This window comes from Entelurus aequoreus, linkage group LG17 (assembly GCF_033978785.1).
Source record: "Entelurus aequoreus isolate RoL-2023_Sb linkage group LG17, RoL_Eaeq_v1.1, whole genome shotgun sequence".
Classification (NCBI taxonomy): Eukaryota; Metazoa; Chordata; class Actinopteri; order Syngnathiformes; family Syngnathidae; genus Entelurus; species Entelurus aequoreus.
Window position 1 is genome coordinate 22,789,699 of NC_084747.1, and position 13,210 is coordinate 22,802,908.

General features: G+C 42.4%; 1 protein-coding gene across 3 annotated transcripts in view; it reads right to left on the reverse strand.

Annotated features, from left to right (window-relative positions):
- Positions 1–13,210, reverse strand: part of LOC133632692 (glutamate receptor ionotropic, NMDA 1-like) — a 49,956-nt gene that overhangs the window by 21,723 nt on the left and 15,023 nt on the right. The window lies entirely within an intron of this gene.

Here is a 13,210-nt window from a genome sequence, read left to right on the forward strand (position 1 = left end):
TTAAACACACCATCCTTCATTAAACACACCATTCTTAATTAAACACACCATCCTTCATTAAACACACCATTCTTAATTAAACACACCATCCTTCATTAAACACACCATCCTTCATTAAACACACCATCCTTCATTAAACACACCATTCTTAATTAAACACACCATCCTTCATTAAACACACCATCCTTCATTAAACACACCATCCTTCATTAAACACACCATCCTTCATTAAACACACCATCCTTCATTAAACACACCATTCTTAATTAAACACACCATCCTTCATTAAACACACCATCCTTCATTAAACACACCATCCTTCATTAAACACACCATTCTTAATTAAACACACCATCCTTCATTAAACACACCATCCTTCATTAAACACACCATTCTTAATTAAACACACCATCCTTCATTAAACACACCATCCTTCATTAAACACACCATCCTTCATTAAACACACCATTCTTAATTAAACACACCATCCTTCATTAAACACACCATCCTTCATTAAACACACCATCCTTCATTAAACACACCATTCTTAATTAAACACACCATCCTTCATTAAACACACCATCCTTCATTAAACACACCATCCTTCATTAAACACACCATCCTTCATTAAACACACCATCCTTCATTAAACACACCATCCTTCATTAAACACACCATTCTTAATTAAACACACCATCCTTCATTAAACACACCATCCTTCATTAAACACACCATTCTTAATTAAACACACCATCCTTCATTAAACACACCATTCTTAATTAAACACACCATCCTTCATTAAACACACCATCCTTCATTAAACACACCATCCTTCATTAAACACACCATTCTTAATTAAACACACCATCCTTCATTAAACACACCATCCTTCATTAAACACACCATCCTTCATTAAACACACCATCCTTCATTAAACACACCATTCTTAATTAAACACACCATCCTTCATTAACACTGCTGCATGCTGGGAGTTCACAGCCGTTTGGTCTACTTTGTCACACCAACATTACGTCTGCTGTTAGCATCCCTCACAGAAAAACACCTGCCGAGTTGCTAACAGTGTTAGCATCCCCCACGGAAAACCTCTGCTGAGTTGCTAACAGTGTTAGCATTGGCCACAGCAAACACATGCTGAGTTGCTAACATTGTTAGCATTGGCCACAGCAAACACCTGCTGAGTTGCTAACAGTGTTAGCATTGGCCACAGCAAACACCTGCTGAGTTGCTAACATTGTTAGCATTGGCCACAGCAAACACCTGCTGAGTTGCTAACAGTGTTAGCATTGGCCACAGCAAACACATGCTGAGTTGCTAACAGTGTTAGCATTGGCCACAGCAAACACCTGCTGAGTTGCTAACAGTGTTAGCATTGGCCACAGCAAACACCTGCTGAGTTGCTAACACTGTTAGCATCCCTCACAGGAAACACCTGCTGAGTTGCTAACAGTGTTAGCATTGGCCACGGCAAACACATGCTGAGTTGCTAACGCTGTTAGCATCCCTCACAGCAAACACATGCTGAGTTGCTAACAGTGTTAGCATTGGCCACAGCAAACACCTGCTGAGGTGCTAACACTGTTAGCATCCCTCACAGGAAACACCTGCTGAGGTGCTAACAGTGTTAGCATCCCTCACAGGAAACACCTGCTGAGGTGCTAACAGTGTAAGCATTGGCCACAGCAAACACATGCTGAGTTGCTAACACTGTTAGCATCCCTCACAGGAAACACCTGCTGAGGTGCTAACAGTGTTAGCATTGGCCACAGCAAACACATGCTGAGTTGGTAACACTGTTAGCATCCCTCACAGCGAACACATGCTGAGTTGCTAACAGTGTTAGCATCCCTCACAGGAAAAACCTGCTGAGGTGCTAACAGTGTTAGCATTGGCCACAGCAAACACATGCTGAGTTGCTAACAGTGTTAGCATTGGCCACAGCAAACACATGCTGAGGTGCTAACAGTGTTAGCATTGGCCACAGCAAACACATGCTGAGGTGCTAACAGTGTTAGCATTGGCCACAGCAAACACATGCTGAGTTGCTAACACTGTTAGCATCCCTCACAGGAAACACCTGCTGAGGTGCTAACAGTGTTAGCATTGGCCACAGCAAACACATGCTGAGTTGCTAACACTGTTAGCATCCCTCACAGGAAACACCTGCTGAGGTGCTAACAGTGTTAGCATTGGCCACAGCAAACACATGCTGAGGTGCTAACAGTGTTAGCATTGGCCACAGCAAACACATGCTGAGGTGCTAACAGTGTTAGCATTGGCCACAGCAAACACATGCTGAGTTGCTAACACTGTTAGCATCCCTCACAGGAAACACCTGCTGAGGTGCTAACAGTGTTAGCATTGGCCACAGCAAACACATGCTGAGTTGCTAACACTGTTAGCATCCCTCACAGGAAACACCTGCTGAGGTGCTAACAGTGTTAGCATTGGCCACAGCAAACACATGCTGAGTTGCTAACACTGTTAGCATCCCTCACAGCAAACACATGCTGAGTTGCTAACACTGTTAGCATCCCTCACAGGAAACACCTGCTGAGGTGCTAACAGTGTTAGCATTGGCCACAGCAAACACATGCTGAGTTGCTAACAGTGGTAGCATTGGCCACAGCAAACACCTGCTGAGTTGCTAACAGTGTTAGCATTGGCCACAGGAAACACATGCTGAGTTGCTAACAGTGTTAGCATTGGCCACAGCAAACACCTGCAGAGTTGCTAACAGTGTTAGCATTGGCCACAGCAAACACAAGCTGAATTGCTAACACTGTTAGCATCCCTCACAGGAAACACCTGCCGAGTTGCTAACAGTGAAAGCATTGGCCATAAAAAAAACCTTATGTTGAGTTGCTAACAGTGTTAGCATTGGACACAGCAAACACCTGCTGAGTTGCTAACACTGTTAGCATCCCTCACAGGAAACACCTGCTGAGTTGCTAACAGTGTTAGCATTGGCCACAGCAAACACCTGCTGAGTTGCTAACACCGTTAGCATCCGTCACAGGAAACACCTGCTGAGTTGCTAACAGTGTTAGCATTGGCCACAGCAAACACCTGCTGAGTTGCTAACACCGTTAGCATCCCTCACAGGAAACACCTGCTGAGTTGCTAACAGTGTTAGCATTGGCTACAGCAAACACATGCTGAGTTGCTAACACTGTTAGCATCCCTCACAGGAAACACCTGCTGAGTTGCTAACAGTGTTAGCATCCCTCACAGGAAACACCTGCTGAGTTGCTAACAGTGTTAGCATTGGCCACAGCAAACACATGCTGAGTTGCTAACACTGTTAGCTTCCCTCACAGGAAACACCTGCTGAGTTGCTAACAGTGTTAGCATTGGCCACAGCAAACACATGCTGAGTTGCTAACACCGTTAGCATCCGTCACAGGAAACACCTGCTGAGTTGCTAACAGTGTTAGCATTGGCCACAGCAAACACCTGCTGAGTTGCTAACACCGTTAGCATCCCTCACAGGAAACACCTGCTGAGTTGCTAACAGTGTTAGCATTGGCTACAGCAAACACATGCTGAGTTGCTAACACTGTTAGCATCCCTCACAGGAAACACCTGCTGAGTTGCTAACAGTGTTAGCATCCCTCACAGGAAACACCTGCTGAGTTGCTAACAGTGTTAGCATTGGCCACAGCAAACACATGCTGAGTTGCTAACACTGTTAGCTTCCCTCACAGGAAACACCTGCTGAGTTGCTAACAGTGTTAGCATTGGCCACAGCAAACACATGCTGAGTTGCTAACAGTGTTAGCATTGGCCACAGCAAACACCTGCTGAGTTGCTAACACCGTTAGCATCCCTCACAGGAAACACATGCTGAGTTGCTAACAGTGTTAGCATTGGCCACAGCAAACACATGCTGAGTTTCTAACACTGTTAGCATCCCTCACAGGAAACACCTGTTGAGTTGCTAACACTGTTAGCATCCCTCACAGGAAACACCTGCTGAGTTGCTAACAGTGTTAGCATCCCTCACAGGAAACACCTGCTGAGTTGCTAACAGTGTTAGCATTGGCCACAGCAAACACATGCTGAGTTGCTAACACTGTTAGCTTCCCTCACAGGAAACACCTGCTGAGTTGCTAACAGTGTTAGCATTGGCCACAGCAAACACATGCTGAGTTGCTAACACTGTTAGCATCCCTCACAGAAAACACCTGCCGAGTTGCTAACAGTGAAAGCATTGGCCACAGCAAACACCTGCTGAGTTGCTAACAGTGTTAGCATCCCTCACAGGAAACACCTGCTGAGTTGCTAACAGTGTTAGCATTGGCCACAGCAAACACATGCTGAGTTGCTAACACTGTTAGCTTCCCTCACAGGAAACACCTGCTGAGTTGCTAACAGTGTTAGCATTGGCCACAGCAAACACATGCTGAGTTGCTAACACTGTTAGCATCCCTCACAGAAAACACCTGCCGAGTTGCTAACAGTGAAAGCATTGGCCATAAAAAAAAACCCTATGTTGAGTTGCTAACAGTGTTAGCATTGGCCACAGCAAACACCTGCTGAGTTGCTAACAGTGTTAGCATCCCTCACAGGAAACACATGCTGAGTTGCTAACAGTGTTACCATTGGCCACAGCAAACACCTGCTGAGTTGCTAACACCGTTAGCATCCCTCACAGGAAACACCTGCCGAGTTGCTAACAGTGTTAGCATTGGCCACGGCAAACACATGCTGAGTTGCTAACGCTGTTAGCATCCCTCACAGCAAACACATGCTGAGTTGCTAACAGTGTTAGCATTGGCCACAGCAAACACCTGCTGAGGTGCTAACACTGTTAGCATCCCTCACAGGAAACACCTGCTGAGGTGCTAACAGTGTTAGCATCCCTCACAGGAAACACCTGCTGAGGTGCTAACAGTGTAAGCATTGGCCACAGCAAACACATGCTGAGTTGCTAACACTGTTAGCATCCCTCACAGGAAACACCTGCTGAGGTGCTAACAGTGTTAGCATTGGCCACAGCAAACACATGCTGAGTTGGTAACACTGTTAGCATCCCTCACAGCGAACACATGCTGAGTTGCTAACAGTGTTAGCATCCCTCACAGGAAAAACCTGCTGAGGTGCTAACAGTGTTAGCATTGGCCACAGCAAACACATGCTGAGTTGCTAACAGTGTTAGCATTGGCCACAGCAAACACATGCTGAGGTGCTAACAGTGTTAGCATTGGCCACAGCAAACACATGCTGAGGTGCTAACAGTGTTAGCATTGGCCACAGCAAACACATGCTGAGTTGCTAACACTGTTAGCATCCCTCACAGGAAACACCTGCTGAGGTGCTAACAGTGTTAGCATTGGCCACAGCAAACACATGCTGAGTTGCTAACACTGTTAGCATCCCTCACAGGAAACACCTGCTGAGGTGCTAACAGTGTTAGCATTGGCCACAGCAAACACATGCTGAGGTGCTAACAGTGTTAGCATTGGCCACAGCAAACACATGCTGAGGTGCTAACAGTGTTAGCATTGGCCACAGCAAACACATGCTGAGTTGCTAACACTGTTAGCATCCCTCACAGGAAACACCTGCTGAGGTGCTAACAGTGTTAGCATTGGCCACAGCAAACACATGCTGAGTTGCTAACACTGTTAGCATCCCTCACAGGAAACACCTGCTGAGGTGCTAACAGTGTTAGCATTGGCCACAGCAAACACATGCTGAGTTGCTAACACTGTTAGCATCCCTCACAGCAAACACATGCTGAGTTGCTAACACTGTTAGCATCCCTCACAGGAAACACCTGCTGAGGTGCTAACAGTGTTAGCATTGGCCACAGCAAACACATGCTGAGTTGCTAACAGTGGTAGCATTGGCCACAGCAAACACCTGCTGAGTTGCTAACAGTGTTAGCATTGGCCACAGGAAACACATGCTGAGTTGCTAACAGTGTTAGCATTGGCCACAGCAAACACCTGCAGAGTTGCTAACAGTGTTAGCATTGGCCACAGCAAACACAAGCTGAATTGCTAACACTGTTAGCATCCCTCACAGGAAACACCTGCCGAGTTGCTAACAGTGAAAGCATTGGCCATAAAAAAAACCTTATGTTGAGTTGCTAACAGTGTTAGCATTGGACACAGCAAACACCTGCTGAGTTGCTAACACTGTTAGCATCCCTCACAGGAAACACCTGCTGAGTTGCTAACAGTGTTAGCATTGGCCACAGCAAACACCTGCTGAGTTGCTAACACCGTTAGCATCCGTCACAGGAAACACCTGCTGAGTTGCTAACAGTGTTAGCATTGGCCACAGCAAACACCTGCTGAGTTGCTAACACCGTTAGCATCCCTCACAGGAAACACCTGCTGAGTTGCTAACAGTGTTAGCATTGGCTACAGCAAACACATGCTGAGTTGCTAACACTGTTAGCATCCCTCACAGGAAACACCTGCTGAGTTGCTAACAGTGTTAGCATCCCTCACAGGAAACACCTGCTGAGTTGCTAACAGTGTTAGCATTGGCCACAGCAAACACATGCTGAGTTGCTAACACTGTTAGCTTCCCTCACAGGAAACACCTGCTGAGTTGCTAACAGTGTTAGCATTGGCCACAGCAAACACATGCTGAGTTGCTAACAGTGTTAGCATTGGCCACAGCAAACACCTGCTGAGTTGCTAACACCGTTAGCATCCCTCACAGGAAACACATGCTGAGTTGCTAACAGTGTTAGCATTGGCCACAGCAAACACATGCTGAGTTTCTAACACTGTTAGCATCCCTCACAGGAAACACCTGTTGAGTTGCTAACACTGTTAGCATCCCTCACAGGAAACACCTGCTGAGTTGCTAACAGTGTTAGCATCCCTCACAGGAAACACCTGCTGAGTTGCTAACAGTGTTAGCATTGGCCACAGCAAACACATGCTGAGTTGCTAACACTGTTAGCTTCCCTCACAGGAAACACCTGCTGAGTTGCTAACAGTGTTAGCATTGGCCACAGCAAACACATGCTGAGTTGCTAACACTGTTAGCATCCCTCACAGAAAACACCTGCCGAGTTGCTAACAGTGAAAGCATTGGCCATAAAAAAAAACCCTATGTTGAGTTGCTAACAGTGTTAGCATTGGCCACAGCAAACACCTGCTGAGTTGCTAACAGTGTTAGCATCCCTCACAGGAAACACATGCTGAGTTGCTAACAGTGTTACCATTGGCCACAGCAAACACCTGCTGAGTTGCTAACACCGTTAGCATCCCTCACAGGAAACACCTGCCGAGTTGCTAACAGTGTTAGCATTGGCCACAGCAAACACATGCTGAGTTTCTAACACTGTTAGCATCCCTCACAGGAAACACCTGCTGATTTGCTAACACTGTTAGCATCCCTCACAGGAAACACCTGCTGAGTTGCTAACAGTGTTAGCATCCCTCACAGGAAACACCTGCTGAGTTGCTAACAGTGTTAGCATTGGCCACAGCAAACACATGCTGAGTTGCTAACACTGTTAGCTTCCCTCACAGGAAACACCTGCTGAGTTGCTAACAGTGTTAGCATTGGCCACAGCAAACACATGCTGAGTTTCTAACACTGTTAGCATCCCTCACAGCAAACACCTGCTGAGTTGCTAACACCGTTAGCATCCCTCACAGGAAACACCTGCTGAGTTGCTAACAGTGTTAGCATCCCTCACAGGAAACACATGCTGAGTTGCTAACACTGTTAGCATTGGCCACAGCAAACACCTGCTGAGTTGCTAACACTGTTAGCATTGGCCACAGCAAACACCTGCTGAGTTGCTAACAGTGTTAGCATTGGCCACAGCAAACACCTGCTGAGTTGCTAACACTGTTAGCATTGGCCACAGCAAACACCTGCTGAGTTGCTAACACTTTTAGCATCCCTCACAGGAAACACCTGCTGAGTTGCTAACAGTGTTAGCATTGGCCATAAAAAAACCCTATGTTGAGTTGCTAACAGTGTAAATGTGTTATTGTTTGGTGTGCGACTGAAGAATGCTACCAATGCTAGCAGGAATTTGCTCAGCTAGCATGGTTATTGTTCATGGTGTGCCTGGTGACGAAAGTGGGCGGGGTCATGTGTGTGGCGTGCACATGTGACCCACAGCCTGGTGAGGAGGCTTTTAATGTGAAAGGGCAGGAAGCCAGAAAGCTCCCGCGGACGCAAACGGCTGCGACGTCTGACGTGGAGTCACGTGACGTCACATGACTCCACGTCTCGGAGAGGGCGACCACGGACCACGGCGAGGGTCCGCAGGGATCAGCCAGCAGTCAGACGCTTCTTTGGAATGTTCCAGAGGCCACGGCGGCCTTTGGATGCGTACGTGTGTGTGTGTGTGTGTGTGTGTGTGTGTGTGTGTGTGTGTGTGTGTGTGTGTGTGTGTGTGTGTGTGTGTGTGTGTGTGTGTGTGTGCACTTGTCTCACCATCCTTGTGTGGACATACACTTGACAAGCCACACCCTTTCTGTGAGGATCTTTTAACCTCACAACTACAAAAGTAAAATATTTTTTTTACTTTGTGTGTTTTGCATTCTGAAGTGAGGTTGCAACTAGGGATGTCCGATAAATGCTTTAAAATGTAACATAGGAAATTATCGGTATCGTTTTTTTAATTATCGGTATCGTTTTTTTGTTGTTGTTGTTGTTTTTTTTTTTGTTTTTTTTTATTAAATCCACATAAAAAACACAAGATACACTTACAATTAGTGCACCAACCCAAAAAACCTCCCTCCCCCATTTACACTCATTCACACAAAAGGGTTGTTTCTTTCTGTTATCAATATTCTGCTTCCTACATTATATATCAATATATATCAATACAGTCTGCAAGGGATACAGTCCGTAAGCACACATGATTGTGCGTGCTGCTGGTCCACTAATAGTACTAACCCTTAACACTTCATTTTACTCATTTTCATTAATTACTAGTTTCTATGTAACTGTTTTTATATTGTTGTACTTTCTTTTTTATTCAAGAATTTTGTTAAAATTTATTTATCTTATTTTATTAATTTTTTTAAAAAGTACCTTATCTTCACCATACCTGGTTGTCCAAATTAGGCATAATAATGTGGTAATTCCACGACTGCATATATCGGTTGATATCGGTATCGGTTTATATCGGTATCGGTAATTAAAGAGTTGGACAATATCGGAATATCGGATATCGGCAAAAAGCCATTATCGGACATCCCTAATAATAATGTGTTAATTCCACGACTGCATATATCGGTTGATATCGGTATCGGTAATTAAAGAGTTGGACAATATCGGAATATCGGATATCACAAAAAGCCATTATCGGACATCCCTAATAATAATGTGTTAATTCCACGACTGCATATATCGGTTGATATCGGTTGATATCGGTACCGGTAATTAAAGAGTTGGACAATATCGGAATATCGGATATCGGCAAAAAGCCATTATCGGACATCCCTAATAATAATGTGTTAATTCCACGACTGCATATATCGGTTGATATCGGTATCGGTTGATATCGGTATCGGTAATTAAAGAGTTGGACAATATCGGAATATCGGATATCGGCAAAAAGCCATTATTGGACATCCCTAATAATAATGTGTTAATTCCACGACTGCATATATCGGTTGATATCGGTATCGGTTGATATCGGTATCGGTAATTAAAGAGTTGGACAATATCGGAATATCGGCAAAAAGCCATTATCGGACATCCCTAATAATAATGTGTTAATTCCACGACTGCATATATCGGTTGATATCGGCATCGGTTGATATCGGTATCGGTAATTAAAGAGTTGGACAATATCGGAATATTGGATATCGGCAAAAAGCCATTATCTGACATCCCTAGTTGCAACTCTCTACTCCCATCTAGGGCTAGATGTATATTTTTTCATCATTCTAGCTATAGTGGAAAGGGGGGCCCTCACAACCCACACAAAGTAGGCAAGACATGTATGTGTGTGTGTGTGTGTGTGTGTGTGTGTGTGTGTGTGTGTGTGTGTGTGTGTGTGTGTATGTGTGTGTGTGTGTGTGTGTGTGTGTGTATGTGTGTGTGTGTGTGTGTGTGTGAAGACCTCTGACTGTTGGCTAATCAGCTGATTGACTCCGCCCAAGCTGCAGTGGGCGGAGTCTGGCGAGCCAATAGCAGAATGTAAATAATCAAGCGTCTTACCAGTCAGTCCACCTCGCGTTAGCGTAGCAACATTAGCTGTCCCCCCCCTACCCCTGTGCCCCCCCAACATTACCCCCCCCCTGCCCCCCTGGCCGGCCAAACATGACAAGACGGGCGGCGTGAGGAAAGACGCTAAAGAAACAAACAAAAGATGTTAGCACATTGAAAGGCACACACTAGCTAGTAGGGGTGCAAACATTCATCATTTGGGATGTAAATATAAAATATAAACGTAATATTTCTTATAACACACCACGGGTGTCCAAAGTTTCCTTTTTTATTGGCCCTCGGCTTGTAGATATGACATTAAACACCACCCTAATTAGCTTTGAAAGCGAAAACACAAAGATGTTAGCATGGTTGAGTTAGCATAGCATGTTAGCATAGCATCGTTTTAGCATTTTTTGTTTAAGTGTCCAGATGCTTACTGGGTAAAGTTTGGACTCCCCTGCACATATAATGTACACGTGATGTATAAATCACATACGTTTTGCAAACAAATATGAACATTTTTAATTAAAATCACAAAAGTTCAATATTTCAATAACAATTTAAACAGCAACAAATATATATCATATGTTATAATATAAAAAAATAAGTGTATATTAAATGTAACATTTTAAACATACTTTGGGGACACCCTGTATCGTTACATTTTTCTAAGGCATTTAGGCACAAACATTGAAATAGCAATGCTACTGTTAGCTTACTTAAATCAACTTAAATATATTTATACTGCTTCATTTGTTTTCATTTGATCCATTAATAGAAAAAAACTACTGTTAGCTTACTTAAATCAACTTAAATATATTTCTACTGCTTTATTTGTTTTCATTTGATCCATTAATAGAAAAAAAACTACTGTTAGCTCACTTAAAAACAACTACTGTTAGCTTACTTAAAAAACTACTGTTAGCTTACTTAAATCAACTTAAATATATTTCTACTGCTTTATTTCTTTTCATTTGATCCCTTAATAGAAAAAAACTACTGTTAGCTCACTTAAAAACAACTACTGTTAGCTTACTTAAATCAACTTAAATATATTTATACTGCTTTATTTGTTTTAATTTGATCCATTAATAGAAAAAAACTACTGTTAGTTCACTTTAAAACAACTACTGTTAGCTTACTTAAAAAACTACTGTTAGCTTACTTAAATCAACTTAAATATATTTATACTGCTTTATTTGTTTTAATTTGATCCATTAATAGAAAAAAACTACTGTTAGCTTACTTAAAAAACTACTGTTAGCTTACTTAAATCAACTTAAATATATTTCTACTGCTTTATTTGTTTTCATTTGATCCATTAATAGAAAAAAACTACTGTTAGCTCACTTAAAAACAACTACTGTTAGCTTACTTAAAAAACTACTGTTAGCTTACTTAAATCAACTTAAATATATTTCTACTGCTTTATTTGTTTTCATTTGATCCATTAATAGAAAAAAACCCAATAGGAATCTGATAGCAATAAATCAAGATTAGCTTCCCTGTTGGATGCTAACTCAAGGGATGGATGTCAAAATGAATAGTTACACCCCAAGCAACAATACAACTTTTAAACATGGCGGACATGTTTAAACGTTCAACCACACGCCGCTAAGAAGCTAATTAGCGCTGACCGCCATTAGCTTCCTGCATCAAAGCCGACATGTTTCCATCAATGTTGTTGGACGCACAATGTCACACGTAACCAACGGCAACCACCCGCTACACAACTAGCAACGTTTGTTGTTCTACTTTCATGCACAACATGTAACATTAGCACACCACACCAACACTTTAGGGAGCTCAGCCATGCCATCCACAGGCTAATCTAGCTAAATGCTAACCTTACACAGGCTAATGTAGCTGAATGCTAACCCTAAAGCTGTTTAACATCCACATGCTAATGTAGATAAATGCTAGCTTACTTAAAATTGTTAGCATCCATATGCTAATCTAGCTAAATGATATCGCGAGAGCTGTTTAACATGCTATCCTCATGCTTACGTAGCTAAATGCTAACCCAACTAACAACTGTTAGCATCCACATGCTAATGTAGCTAAATGCTAATTATACAGATGTTTGCCTTTAAATGCTAATGTAGAAAAACACTAACTATCTAGCTGTTTAACATTTGTATGCTGGTGTAGTTAAGTACTTCAAACTTTTAGCATCCACATTCCACATGATAAAGGAGCTAAATGGAAACCCATTTTGTAAAGGTTAACCACACGTTAGAGGAGCTAAATGCTTAGCCGAGCTATAACTGTTGGCATCTGCATGTTAAGGTAGCTAAATGCTGATTCTACATATGTTTAACATTACATGCTAATGTAGGAAAATACTAACTCTATAGCCGTTTAACATCTGTATGCTAATTACTAAACGCTAACCCTACAGTTATTTAACATGTTTAGTCGCTAAATGCTAATTCCACAGCTGTTTAACATTACATGCTAACTTAGCTAAGTAGTTACAACTGTTAGCGTCCACATTCCACATGCTAATGTGACTAAACGCTAACCTTACAGCTATATATGTTTAATAGCTAAATGCTATATCTACAGATGTTTAACGTTACATGCTAATGTAGAAAAATACTAAATCTATAGCCATTTAACATCTCTATGCTAATGACTAGGCGCTTACCTTACAGTTATTTAACATGCTAAGTAGCTAAATGCTAATTGTACATATGTTTAACATTACATGTTAATGTAGGAAAATACTAACTCTATAGCTACTTAACATCTGTATGCTAACGACTAAGCGCTAACACTACAGTTATTTAACATGCTAAGTAGCTAAATGCTAATTCTACATATGTTTAACATTACATGTTAATGTAGGAAAATACTAACTCTATAGCTACTTAACATCTGTATGCTAACGACTAAGCGCTAACACTACAGTTATTTAACATGCTAAGTAGCTAAATGCTATCTCTACATATGTTTAACATTACATGTTAATGTAGGAAAATACCAACTCTATAGCTACTTAACATCTGTATGCTAACGACTAAGCGCTAACACTACA